A 15,061-nucleotide genomic window follows, 5' to 3' on the forward strand; every position below is an offset into this window, starting at 1 on the left:
GGCTATGGTAGTTCAATTTCCAAGGGCCAAAAATGTGGACAGTAGACTAATTAATGTGGTGCTCATTGCATTTCCGGTCTCTAGTTCAAGAATATCTGCATGTAGATGGAGGACAAAATTCTGAAAAATGAGTCTCCATGTTGATCTGAGCACAGACTTGGAGAGGGGGTTATTTTTTCAGGAGATACATTTTAGTGTTGCCTGCAGTTTTATGAACTGAGCAAAATAAACATATCTAGAGACCCAGATACCTAGAGAAGCCCTCCAACACCTTCTACAGGAGCTAGAAACCAAAAAGAAATTAATTCATACCTCCATTTAATTCTGATGACTTGAACAGACAGATTAAATGATTATGAATTACTCAGGTAATCCTAAGAACTCTCATTTTCCTGACCTTGTCAATAAGTGCATTATATTCTAGCAGTTATTACATGCTTTGTTGTTGTCTCAGAATAGATGTTGACTTAAAAAATACAAACCTTTCTCACTTTTTCATTAGTCTTGTAATTGTATATTTCTTATTTCTCAGCTTTAAGAGTCGGTTGTTACTTTTATGCAGTTTCTGAAGAACTTCTTTACAATGTCAATGTTTGAAGGTAAATTTAGTCCAAGCCAGTCCAAGCTATATCCATGCTATATCTTGTCTAGCATCTACTAACACAAGTGACAAAGACTGAATAAAGCTGTCCATGAGAGAAAGCGCATTCAGAGTCAAATCACCAGCGTATCTTGAGGATTTCCTCTGGCATGGAGTTAAGCCCTGAATACTTTCTTCTATGGAGGGAGCTTACAGGTCTCAGACAAAATTGACACAACTAAGGAGCACCCATGGCCACTATAGACCACACGTGAGTGAGGGGAGGACTGTTCTTTGGGAATTATATTTGGGTGTGAGGAAGGAGTGGGGTGGGATTCGGGAGCTCTGATGCAGTGTCTTGGGATACAAGAGACATGTAATCAAGCAACGCACATTTTATCTCTGGTAAGAGCCAAGAAACGCTTCTACTGCCAGGCTTAACACTTCTGTGGAGTCTGTGGGCGAACAGCAGAGGCTCTCGTGAGAAAATCACACACCTGCGGTCCTACAGAAGCCACAAAAGACTCCAACTGTGTGCAGTCTGGCATTCCTTGAAATCAGGCACACAAGGGGACCCAGGCCAAGGCGACCAGAGTGGACTTGGCAGGAAATAGGTAACACTGAGATAAGTTTGGATGACCAGAGCCCCCCACATCTCACTGTCCCCAGCCCCATGGCACAGCGAGGCTCTCGCAGGTGGGACGCACGTGTCTCTGCATGTCCAGGTAGACACGCAGAACAAGACAGTGGCCTGTACTCCCAAACAGCTGACCAACACATGGTAACCCATGCTCCAGGGGGAAAACAGCAGGGAGAAAGCAAAACCAGGGCAGAAGCCAGGCTCTCAGGTCCTTCCCTAGGTAACCTGTCTCTGGCTTCCAGCCTCCCTCACCAGTCGTTTGGGTAATAGCAGCTCTCCTCCAAGGGCTGAGCCCTGGCAGAGCCCTCTGAGATGGCCCAAGGCAGGTCCAAAGGATGTGCCAGAGAGTTCTCTCGCTCCCTCCCAAACAAGTGGTGACTTAATGAAGATGAATCTGAAAGGTCACGGCTGGTGCAGTTTGCATTAGCATGAGCTTGTGATTTGGCCTAACAGCCTTTCAGGAAGCAGAAAGGAAGATAGGGAACAGAAACTAGAACGATAAGAGGCAGGAACGTGTGAGTTCCCACAAATCTAGCAGTTACTCACAGCATCCTCCTCTTTTTCTTTCTTTTTCTCATATGCTCCCCATGCTTCAATGCCTGTGCTGCATAGGGCTAGTGTTTTGAGTGCTGGGGCTTTACGTGCACGTGGACAGACAGGTGAGTCATGGTGCACTGTATAATACAACCAACAGTTCCAGCTCTGGGAGATGGACTTTGATGCAGTGATGGACACGGAGGCATAACAGACTCCATCAGAAGAAATGGGACGGAGGGTCTGGCAAGCCAGAGGGCCAGAGGCGTGCAGATATGCTAGTCGTGTCCTGCAAGGGCCAGCCTGTCATTTCCAGCAGCGGAGGGGAGCCTGACTCTGGGCCACTAAAACAGCCCTCCCTCAGAGAGGAGTTTCTGCAGAGAGGAGAGGGGTTGCACATCCCACCCAGGCAGTGGAAGAAGGGACAAATGTTGTGTGCAGATCTGGGAGTGCTGGGAGGTACTGGGATGAGGGCATGCAGGCCATGTATGCACAGGTGTGTCCTACATTCTGGGAGATTTGGGACTTCATACAGAGCGGGGGTCCAGGGTGCGAGGCAAGCCGGAGCTGATGAGGGCTGGCAGTCAGGGCTAGCTGGAAGCAGTGCCTCCCTCTGGGTGCTGCTGGGGGGCACCCTCGCATTGCTCCCGCAGTTTGCTGCAGGACTGGGATGGCAGGGATGGCCGCAGCACTTGTCTCAAGGGTATTGCTGGCAGCTTGGTAACAGGCTGCTGTAAATGCAGCCAGAATGCCTGCATGCCTAGCCACAGTGCCCACAGACTTAAATACATCACATAAAATTGGATAATTCATTGGCCACAAATCTACTCCCCCTTCTTGTAGCTGACTTTAATAGCTTTTCATAACAGATTTCATATAATGTGAGCCACAGGATGGCAAAGCCTCTATTAGACAGACTTGTTAGTAGTGAAGCTTCAGTTTGCCTTTGAAAAGGTCAGACTTTTCCCTTCTGTATTTGGAAAAATGAGTAGTCATGTTATAAATTACTAAAAATACCTAAAAAGTGACTTGGAATCACTTCTCCAAAATACATCAATGCTCCCCTAAAGTGAATTGGTCTTGTGTGAACAGGGAGAGCAGAATCTCTGTCAAGCTGGTTCTTGCACTCTTAATGAGTTCTTTGGATGCTTATTTGTTATATAATTTTACCATTTGCTATTTGATAAAGGATTTTTTTTAACCTTTCCAGTAATCTATTGATTTCTGTGAGAGCTGTGGGTGTGAGTATTCTTTGATCTTACAGAATCACAGAAAGGTTGAAGTTGGAAGGGACCTTTAGAGATCATCCAGTCCAACCCCTCTGCTCAAACAGGGTCATCTACAGCATGTTGCCCAGGACCATGTCCAGATGGTTTTTGAGTATCTCCAGGGAAGGAGACTCCACAATCTCTCTGGGCAACCTGTTCCAGTGCTCTGTTAACCTCACAGTGAAGAAGTTTTTCCTTATGTTCAGGTGGACTTTCCTGTGTTTCAGATTGTGCCCGTTGCTTCTCGTCCTGTCACTGGGCACCACTGAGAAGAGTTTGGCCCCATCTTCTTTACCACTTCCCTTAAGATATTTAAATGCATTGATAAGGTCCCCCCTTAGCCTTCTCTTTTCCAAGCTAAATTGTCCCAGTGCTCTCAGCTTCTCCTCATATGAGAGATGCTCCAGTTCCTTAATCATCTTTGTAGCCCTTCATTGGACTTACTCCAGCAGCTTCATGTCTCTCCTGTACTGGGGAGCCCAGAGCTGGACCCAGCAATTCAGGTGCGGCCCCACCAGGGTGGAGCAGAGGAGAAGGATCACCTCCCTCAACCTGCTGGCAATGCTCTTCCTAATGCAGCCCAGGATACCTTTGGCCTTTGCCCCAAGGGCTTGTTGTCAACTTGTTGTCCACTAGGACTCACAGGTCCTTCTCTGCAGAGCTGCTTTCCAGCGGGTCAGCCCCCAGCCTGTACTGGTGCATGGGGTTATTCCTCCCCAGGTGCTGGACTCTGTACTGGTCTTTGTTGAACTTCATGAGGTTCCTCTCTGCCCAGCTCTCCAGCCTGTCCAGGTCCCTCTGAATGACAGCACAGCCCTCTGGCGTATCAGCCACTCCTCCCAGTTTTGTATCGTCAGCAAACTTGCTGAGGGTGCACTCTGTTCCTTCATCCAGGACATTGATGAAGAAGTTGAACAAGACTGGACCCAGTACTGACCCCTGGGGGACACCGCTAGCTACAGGCCTCCAACTAGACTCTGTGCCGCTGATCACAACTCTCTGAGCTCTGCCATTCAGCCAGTTCTCAATCCACCTCACTGTCCACTCATCTAGCCCACACTTCCTGAGTTTGCCTGTGAGGATGTTATAGGAGACAGTGTTGAAAGCCTTGCTGAAGTCAAGGCAGACAACATCCACTGCTCTCCCCTCATCTATCCAGGCAGTCATTTCATCATAGAAGGCTATGGTTAATCAGGTTGGTTAAGCATGGTTTCCCCTTGGTGAATCCATGCTGACTACTCCTGATCACCTTCTTGTCCTTCATGTGCTTGAATCCTCACTCATATGTGCATCATTTTCTAAATTCCCTGCCAATTCCTGTTAGTGGAAGAAAGCAAGTCGTTACCTGTAGAGTGGTTCATATGACATTTTGCAGGCATCTACATTATAACACTATGTTTTGTTTACTGAAGTAGCTTCAGGAATAAAATCCCTTAGTGAAATGGTTTTCAGTTTGAATTCAAAACTTCTTTATATATACATAAATATGTATATATATGACTGGTCAGGAAGAGCTGTAACAGAGATTCAGATGAGTATCCTCCTCTGGGCATCCTCTCCAGCACAGAGGGCGGCAGTGGCAACTATTTTTCACCAAGTGGTTTCCCAACTACAACATACTTTTTGCTGGGACCCACTTGAACATCCTACTGTTGTTGCCATTTATGGAGCTCTTAGCACAGACTGAAATATGTCAGATAGATAGGTGCAAGTGTTACATATTAATTGGTTGTTAAGCCTCTGTACCTGTATATTAGTATTTACTGAGTATTCAAATGACTTCTATCTACTTTATTACATACTGTATTTTGGTTTTCTCTGATGTAAACTAAAAATCTACAAAATGAGAGGTAAGAAAGGGAGGAAATAAGGGGTTAGTCTCATACCAGTGGTAGTCAGTCACTTCCCATGTGAACCTGCCATAAAAACAATATCGGGGCTTGCAGGTGCGAGGCCATGAAAAGAGCATGAAAAACAACAAGAGCATGAGAACAACAAGGGAAAAATACTGTTTTAGAAGCTTTGAAAGATGCTGCCACAGCAGTTTCAGTGAGAGGTTAGGGCTGTGAGTAAAAAGCAGGGTGCTGGGCTGCAAATAGTGTTAGCAAGGCTAAGGCACAGAGGTGTTTGCAACATCCACCCCATGGGCTGGGCAGAAAGCATCTGGCCAGGTGACAGACACTAGCTGCAGCAATGTCACATCCCCCCAGGCCACCCAGGCAGGTGCTTTCTGCTGAAACAAATCTCAGCATCAAAACAGTGAGTCACAGAGAGAAATTCTCAATTCAGGGCTGCCGATGTGGGAAAAGAACCTGAAGGAAATCAAATGGATTCAAACTGTGATTCACCTTCAGGCACTCTGCAAAATCCTTCTTGTTTCAGCAGTACCACTGGAAAGGCCAGAAAATCCCAGTGCCACTGAGGACTCCACTCGGAAGATCCAGTTTTACCTCAGGGGCACTTTGATTTCTATGCATGCTGTAGAAAACCTTGTGACAGATACAGATTTTGGCCAGTAGAACAATATAATCATAAATCTGTTATCCAGGGTGGGTAGACCAATATAGAGGTTGGATCATACTTTACAAAGGAACATAACATACAGAATTAAAAATATTATAAGTGAAATAGCTCTGTTGAGCTAACAGTTCCTTTTTTTGGCTATTTGTATTACTCATCAGAAAGAAAAAGCCATCAGCACCTCTTGAAACAGCTGGAATATACATGGCAGAGACAACTCATTTCAGTTCATAACCAGAGACATCTGTCCTTCAGGAAAAAATAACTGATTTTAGGTGGGAAAGATTTTTAAAAACCACAGTGATATACAGAAGACAAATTGGACTACATCAGTTGCATGCGAAAAGGCACTGCAAAACCTTTTTTGTAGGCAGATGAAGCAAGCAGGGTCTCTGAGGTCTTCCTTAAACATGAGTTAGGATGCCTTGGTGTAGGTTGGCTCTGCTCTGCCCTTAGAGATTGTCTGTTACTATGAGGCTGCTCAGGTGACCCAGGAGCATGGAGAAGTTATAATAATGTCATTAACTTTCTTTCACATTTCATGTAGACTGGCATATACTCTGATAATAACAATAATAAATCATAAAATAGGTATAAAAGGAAATATTTTAAAAAGAATATCTATATAAAGCATTCCACACCAACAAACTCAAAAACTGTGGGAAATATAATAGCAGTTGTCCAAAGATAGCAGAAAGAGATGCAAAGCTGGGTCTTGACAAATGCCTATTTCACTGGTTTACATGTGAAGCTATTAAAATAAAATTGTGAAAAAATATCCATTGAAAGAAAGAAGTTGTCTCAGTAATGTGACACTGGCGCCATCTAGAAGAGGAATAAAACATGCACCAAAGAAAAGTTAAGTTGAAGCAGAAAAAAAAGAGCTCAGCTTTACTTACAAAGTGTAAAAAGGACATTTCTCATGCACAGGATGTTTATGAATTATAAGGACACATTTCAATGAGAAGTGTTCTTTCCAAGCCTCAGTGATACTAAAATAAAATACTTCAATGTTCTTTTTATCCTAGGTGGAAGTGCAAAGGGAAATCAGAAACATTTCCAGAGACCAATACCTTCTGCTCTTGGGGAGACCAGAGCAGAAGAATCTCTTTTTACAACACATACTGCAAACAAATTCATGGTATATCTGCTCTCCAAGCTAGGAAAAACACTGCAGGAGCAGCACTGCACTTGTCTTGCCAGCATTTTGATGAGTAGCTATTCACGATATCCTTACTGCAGTCTGGGATTCACAAGCATTTTGGATGTTATAAATACTTGTATTCTGACATGACAGTCACCGCACTGGTGTGCATCAGACACTTGGAGTCTCTCCTGGATGTGTAGGAGCCACAGCACAGCTCAAACGATCGAAGTCGCCAGGGATCAGAGGAGGCATCTGCAGAATGTCCCGCTGGACAGGAACTCCCACCCATGGACTAGCTGCCAGAGGGCTCATATGACTCTTGGTTTGATTCTTCTTCTTTTGTGTGCTTGGCACAAGAAATTCCCTGCTTTTGGTAGAAATTGTCTAACATGTTTCCCCAGGACTAGACAGGGAAGATTTCAGTGCTCAAACCCTGGCTGCACATGCATGTTGCTCTGAGGCTATTTGTCCACCATCATTAATTCAAAAATGGAAGGTGAGAATAAAAGAGATAAAAGCTTTGCCAGAGCATCCAGGTAAGACGATACTCAACACAGAGAACTGTCACAAGCCTATTTAATAAAGGGCTTATGTATGATTTGTGTGCCTGATTCATGGGGGAAGCCAGCAAAACTCATGGCAGAAATCTTGAATAGGGTCATATAATGAACTAGAGGTAGCTAGTAAAAATGCCAGAGTGAGTTTTATCAGCGATATGGTAGAAGCTGAGCAGAAGTATGAAAGATCCATTTGTCTCTGTTGTTGTGGAATTACTGACTTTATAAGGCTGTGGTTTGGAGCTGCACACTGGTGACCGCATGAAGGGCTTTGGTCATTGCTGTGGTGCAAATAGTGCAGACTGGGCACCCTGAGAAGCCAATGTGGCTGAGAATTTTAGTTGTCGTAAGGGAAATATTAATGATTTGTCTGTGGCACAGACTGATAAAGGGCAAGGAAGTCTTGTGATGTGTTGATTTCTCAATGTGGGTGTATTTAGAGAGCGATCAAAATGTTTGACACTGAGCAATAAGGACACTGTGATAAGGCATTTGAGAGGTTGGGTGGTTGTTGCACCAGCAGTTCTGATAAGATATGTGTAAGGTCACTGAGACCTTACAAGGTCTTGGTATAGCAGTGGTATAAAGACACAGATGTAAGTGAATTGATGCTTGACCAGTGGGACACGAAACAAAATGCACTGTTGGGTATATGTAAATTAGATGGTTTGGGCTTTAAAAGGCATTGCCTGAGGAATGTTTTTGGAAACACCCTCCACGCTCATCACATCTACATCTGTTGTTTCTCTTCTTCTGGCAAGCAAAGCAGTTTGTGAGCATGAAAAACATAATAAGCTAATATGAAGTGGTTCTTTGTGATTTTTTTTTTGATTTTAGCAATTAAAAACATTACCTCTTGATTTCTGTTTAACTAAGCTTATGATTTAATATTAAAGGCTTAGTGTGAGTGATCCAAGTCATTCCTAGCTAAAATAGCCAGTGTTTTTTGGGCTATGTCTAAACTCAGTCTAATCAGACGGTAATCAGTGCATATGATTTCAAGAGCAATGGGATTAAAATAAGATTCAGAAATGGACTCCAGACTTTCTGGCCTCTGAATTTTCCAGACATTCAGAACTGAGTCAAGATTTTGATATGGAAAACCTGAAATGTTGGAAAGCTGGCAGCTGTGTTTGAGTATACCTCTGAACTTTGAAGGCTGGCACACTTTTCTCCCTGAAGTAAGTGCAAGTGGTAGCACTCGTGGCATGACAGGAAGCCAACAGGACCAATGTCTTGATGAGCTCAGGCTTTTTTGGGGGTGAGAAATCTGCAAGCAAAGCCAAAATACTACAAGACAAACTACCGTAAGGGGAAGGTAATTTGTCTGAACTGGAGTCCCACTACTGTGCTGGGGAGCTGACCTACATGCTGCTGGAAGTGCTACCTTTCAGAGGTAGCTTCGAACAGCAGCCAAGAATGTCACTCAATGCCAAGACATCTTCCCTGTAGAAAGTCCTGTAAAGAGCTATTCCCAGGAGCCCTTTTTGCTGGGCTGAGGTAGCTGAGGAGAAGGTCCCGATGTGACTTCAGGAGAATGAAGAGCCAGACTAAGGTGGCTGGGGAAGGGAAGGGGGCCAAAAGGAAAGGAGGTCTGGGGCAGTAGGACCTGAACTAGTGGAAATTATAAGCTATGCTGGTGAATGAGGCAAGGGAAGAAGAAGATAGCTGTGTGGTTAAGCTGACTGAATACTGCTCTGGAGAAGGAGATTCTGCCTTTCCAGGAGAGTGCAGTCCTGTGTGGTGTATTTTGGGGGGCTTATCTCAAATATTGTGAGCTGATCTGCAGAAAATATAACTACACAGAACTAAAGCTGAAGGCAGTGAGATCCTTCCAGTTTGATCTGTGTATAATGCAAAGTACACCAAAAAAACTCCTTGGCATCTCAAAATGAACACTCAAAATTAGCAGATTTTTTATGTTACTCTGTCAGTGCCTCACCTCTCAACAGACAAATGGGAGTTGTGCTGTCCCCTCAGTTTAGAGGAGTCTTATAAAAATTTTATAAATTATGAAGCATTCAGACATTAAAGTAATATGTATTAGGGCAAATCCCATAGAGAAATTAATCATTGCTTTGAAAAAGGGAACAGAACAGTGTGCAGTAAACAAGGTTGATGGACCAGATTTATTTCACCTAACTTTCAATACTCACTTAAAGTGCATGAGATAGGCATCTATTCACCTTAGGCTCCCTCTTGCAGAAAAGAGAGAGAGAGAGAAACACTTCCAGAAAGTAACTCAGATCTTACACTGAACTGAAAACCCCTCAGGAAGTGCTTATGTCTCTCCACTGGCTCCAGAGGGAGGCTTGGACCTCCCCTAACTTAAGAGCCACTAATCCGGGCCTAAGGCTGAAGACCGAGGAAGGATAAAATAGACTGCTGAAGAGCTGCTTTTGGACAATTAAGGTTGCCTGTATAATTTTCTTCTGGCATCTCCCAACTTCTGAGAAATTGGGTCTGAAGCCTTTGTGCTCTTTTAGTGTAGCTTGTTGTGCAAGATGTATAGATAGCTCTCATTTATTTAGGACACCTCTGTTGCTGGATCCAAATGAATCAGTCTCAGTTTCTTGGCCAAAATGGTAATAAAGGGTTGATAATAGAGCTTTGTCTTTTTTTTTTTTTTTTCCTTTGCAGCTTCCGTTTTCAGTTTTGGTCAGACACAGGATTTCTTTCTCCTTCAGAAATGCACCTATGTGCTGCTCCATCATCACAAATGAACCTATGAGTTAAGTTTTAGATGATTTATTTAATACAGTGTACATTGCCCTTGTATTTAGGAGGAGCATTAGGTAATCAAAGTATGCCAGAAATGAGCAGGATTTTTTAGGGGAAATAAAAATCTCTGTGCCATGCCTGGATTCTAGTTGTCCCTTAGGCTGTGTGAGAGAAAAGGACGTGCATTCGGCAGATAGTACCCTCTACTTCTTGCACCTGTGGGTGGCTGAAAAAGAGGTTCCAGGCAGACCCCCTAATTTGAGTATAGGCTGGTATCTGAACACTATTTCTGGAGGGGGATATATAAAATACATCTCTAAAAGATGGTGTCAGAGCAACTTCAAAGCGAGCTCTCCCAAGAGCCCCCGGAAAGCTGGGCCTGGCTCAGCACCCCTCAGCAAAATGCATTTGGCCGGAGCTGCTGGTGAGGTACCACTTCTCATCTTCTCCTTTTCCTGCTGCTCTGGGTGGAAAAGCCACATCACAGCATATCCCAAACTGGCATAATTATATATGGAAGCATTATTTATAGAATATAATTATGTAAGTATCACTCTGTCTTTGGCATGAATTGCATACAGCATCGTTCTTCCTATAGTCTTTTCTGCTGAGGGAGTTAGCTGCCGTAATGATTTACACACTTGAGTATGAAACATTGAGTTACTGGCATTATTTCAGAACAACAACCATTTCCCACTAAGTTGTTTTTGTGAAGTTTCACAGAAATAAAACATACTTTAGGAAAGATAATTTTGCTCCAATTTCTAACATCTCCCTTTGTATGTAAGTGAATAGTTACTGCTGTTGACACCTGACAACACCCAGAGATTGATATAGCACACAGTACCATGTTTCACGAAGCAAACATGACATGCATGGTGTCACGCAATGCTTCTTAAAAGGAGCACAATGGGAACTACCAAACAACAGTCTCCACCACCACTACCATGCCTCTTTTGCAGTCTACAGGTAATTATTTATAGGCAATCTGGAGCTTGATGAAGAATTAATTATACACCTGCAGCTTTAGTAAAGTTGAGGTCTGCTTTTTCTTTACTTTTTTTCCCAAATCTACATTCATCCATGGTATGTCAAAATTTGTCTCCACAGTATTGAGTGTTTGTGTATTATTGTGTACTATTGTGTAGTTTGTGGCTGTAAGTTAAACCTTCAAACCATTTTGCTCTGGCTTAGTCATTTCTTCCTCTGGAGTAGCTCTAAGTTTGGGTACTGCTCTCTCATTTTTAGTCATTTCAGAATGAACATCCTATTACCTCCATGATCTGATTCCATTTATATAGCATTGGCTAAGACCACAGGAGATGTTCAATGTGCCTTTTAATTCTAAGTGGTCTAAACAATATCTTGCAGTCAACTCACACAAAACTGGAAGATACCATTATAGTGATATTTAAACATATAAATTTAGTAGTGCAGGTGATGCTATTTCATTCCGGTTAGTGCTGAATTGTATGCAACTTAAAATCTGTGTAATTTTACTTACATCACATTCTTCCTTTATTGTAAATGGAAGGAAAGAGGCATGTCTAAGCATGGTGCATCTGACCTATTTTAGACATCTACATTAAGATGAAAAGAATCATGCCCCAAAACACCCATGCCTCTCCGTGGCTCTATATCGCAACTAGCTCAGACAGTGACAGTGACTTGACAAACCGTCTGATCTGCTCTGAAGGATTCCACCCAAAAGGTTTAGCTTAAAAGGTCAGTATGCTAAAAGCTTTATACCTAAATGAAAATGAGAGCTTGGCGGTGCCTATACAATCTGCTGAGAGCAAAGGTAGAGCGCAGGTGAAGAGTCCACGAGACATGAACTTGTCGCTCTTGGCAGGACCAGCCCTGACTGGAAGGGACCGATGAGCTCCCTCTTCTCTCCTTGGTGCTAGAGCTGCTCACCTGTTTGATCCCCTGCAATGTGCCTTTTCCTCCATCCCTGTGCATTTGTTGAGCAGCATAAATAACTTTATCATTCACACGCAACATGGCCTGAAATCCAGGAAAGCCAGACAGAGTACTATGGCCATGGTCTTATTTTTCTTTATGTTGGTTCATGGTCTTGCAGAAAGAAATCAATACCTGCCTTGGATTATTTGGAAGAGTTCAATAGCAAAAAATCATCTCCATGTTCTTATGTCCTGTATTTCTAAATTCAAACAAGGTGTTGGTTTCAGAGTTTCTGGCAATCATCACCAGTTCAATAACTTTTCTTCACAAAGCAAATGTATCTGGTCTGACTTTTAGGACCAATTAAAAATTTTCAGAGGAAAGCTGTCAGCAACAGCCAACATAAATCTTTCCCTTCTGACCAGTCTTCCCTGCAACTAGTCATCATTTGCTTGTAATTGTATTTTCACATGTTACAGTACTTCTTTCTTTGGAGAAACATATGGGAATGACATCTAATAACACTTTCCAACAACCCACGCTTTTCCTGAATTCTGGCACAAACAAATTAATAGATACATCTCTAGGCAGGCAAAGACCCTATCAGCGAAATTGCCTGCAGTAATAGTATGCCCTGCAAGTGTGATTATAGCAGGTTCTGGTTGACTTGTGGGTGTTCGAAGCTGATGTATGTTGATGAAGGAAGACTACAGAGGCAGACTGTGGACTGCCACAGGGCAGATTCTCAGCACACTCCAGCTGCTTTGCTTGCCTCCAGTCATCCAAAGCAATCAGAAACCAGTCCTAATGGGACCATTAAACTGAGTTAATGACTACTTTTTGTCATTGGAACAAGTAAAGCATAAAGAGGGCAGTGGTGATTCTAGTCCTGGATGTTTTCAGCATATATTCATTATAATTGAAGTGACTGGGCTGAGGATCTTGGGCATAAATCCCATCATAAACAATCTGTATAATTCTTTTATGACGTCAGGGGGACTTGTGTTTATAAAAGATCACAAAAATGGCATGTGTGGGGGAGGCTATGTGACCAGAAAGCATGATATCTCATGAAGTGTCATGTGTCTGATGTACTTTGCTATGGAACAAATAAATGAATAAATAAGATGTGATCTTCTTGCCTACCAGACCTGACATCCCTAAGAGAGAATGGATTCACAACAAAATTGAAAGCAACGATTTCCTGATTCTTTGGTTCACTCTCAATGCATCTTAAATTAGCCTGGAGACTGCTTTAATTTGCAGTAATAAGCCTGTGTCAGCTGTACATGGCAGAAGTGGGACACATTTCTGCCACTCCCTGAAATAAAGCTACCTGCACAAACAGAAGCTGTTAAATTAGGCAGTTTTTTCTAAAATCCACTATTTAAAACAGACTAAGTTAACCAAACCAACCCACTCTAGCTCTTTCTTCTAATTTTCTCTTTCTAATTTCCTAATCTCACATTTGCCATGTTTTGATGTCACACCAGCACCGTCCAAGTGATTACTGGTGGTAGTAAACAAAATTTTGCCTTAACCTTTTCTCATCCAGGGGACATGAGTTCTGAGTTTCAAGGTTTGAAACCTATTTGGAAAGAGGGACACAAAGCAATGTCTCCTTTGGGTCTCTGCCAGTTTGGTTCTCCATCAGTCCTAACACAACTATCATCTGCCTTACAATTTGTGACTCAAAACATAAAATACTGCAATGGCTAAAGTAATTACAATATATGTTATGGTCTGAAAAAAATAGCTCATTTTCAGTCACGAAAGAAAAAGTTTTTGTGTTTAAACATGTAATACGAGCTCATGGACAAAGACCAGTAGAAATAACAGGCAGTTAGTCTTCAAAGTTTAGCAGCACTTTACTGAAAGTCTGTTGATGATATCCAGCAAATAACTCAGTCCACTCCAATACCAGACTGTGAATTCAAGAGAAATGTTTCATAGTTTTATAAGTGATCACAGAATCACAGAATGGTTGAGGTTGGAAGGGACCTCTGGAGATCATCTAGTCCAAACCCCCTGCTCAAGCAGGGTCACCTAGAGCACGTTGCACAGGATTGCGTCCAGGCGGGTTTTGAATATCTCCAGAGAAGGAGACTCCACAACCTCTCTGGGCAACCTGTTCCAGTGCTCTGTCACCCTCACAGTGAAAAAGTTTTTCCTCATGTTCAGATGGAAGCGTCTGTGCTTCAGTTTGTGCCTGTTGCCTCGCGTCCTGTCACTGGGCACCACTGAGAAGAGTCTGGCCCCATCCTCTTGACACCCTCCCTTCAGATACTTGTACACATTGATAAGATCTCCTCTCAGCCTTCTCTTCTCCAGGCTAAACAGGCCCAGCTCTCTCAGCCTTTCCTCATAAGAGAGATGCTCCAGTCCCCTAATCATCTTTGTGGCCCTTCGCTGGACTTGCTCCAGTAGTGCCACATCCCTCTTGTACTGGGGAGCCCAGAACTGGACGCAGTACTCCAGATGTGGCCTCACCAGGGCTGAGTAGAGGGGGAGAATAACCTCCCTCGACCTGCTGGCAACACTCTTCCTGATGCACCCCAGGATACCATTGGCCTTCTTGGCCACAAGGGCACATTGCTGCCTCATGCTTAACTTGGTGTCCAGCAGCACTCCCAGGTCCTTCTCGGCAGAGCTGCTTTCCAGCAGGTCAGCCCCCAGCCTGTACAGGTGCATGGGGTTATTCCTCCCCAGGTGCAGGACCCTGCACTTGCCTTTGTTGAACTTCATGAGGTTCTTTGATGAGGATTAACAAATATTCTTTTTCAGTATTATTTGGCTCTTCTAATCGCCTGAAGATATAAGAGTGGTATTCTCAGAATATCTAATTTTCACAGCCACGATGGGGCAAAGAGATTTCTATGGCTGAATGTTAATATATTTTCTTCAAGAAAAGAGGCCAAAACATTGGTGTGGTCGCATTACAGGAGGTGCAAAGGACAAATATCTGACAGACCATGAACTCACTCAGTCTATAGGGGGGCATACAACTATATTGTTCTTCAGAAGACCAAATTCTTTTCAAGTGCAACTAGCAACAGTAAACGTCTTTGTCGGGACACTATATGGTCCATAATATTGCCTGGCTAGCAAAAAAGTATGGCATGATTTTGTAGCTTTGAGGTTACAGACTGATTTAGAAACTGCAAAGCTTGAATGAGACTTCAGTTAAAA

This window comes from Apteryx mantelli, chromosome 1 (genome assembly GCF_036417845.1).
Source record: "Apteryx mantelli isolate bAptMan1 chromosome 1, bAptMan1.hap1, whole genome shotgun sequence".
Lineage (NCBI taxonomy): Eukaryota > Metazoa > Chordata > Aves > Apterygiformes > Apterygidae > Apteryx > Apteryx mantelli.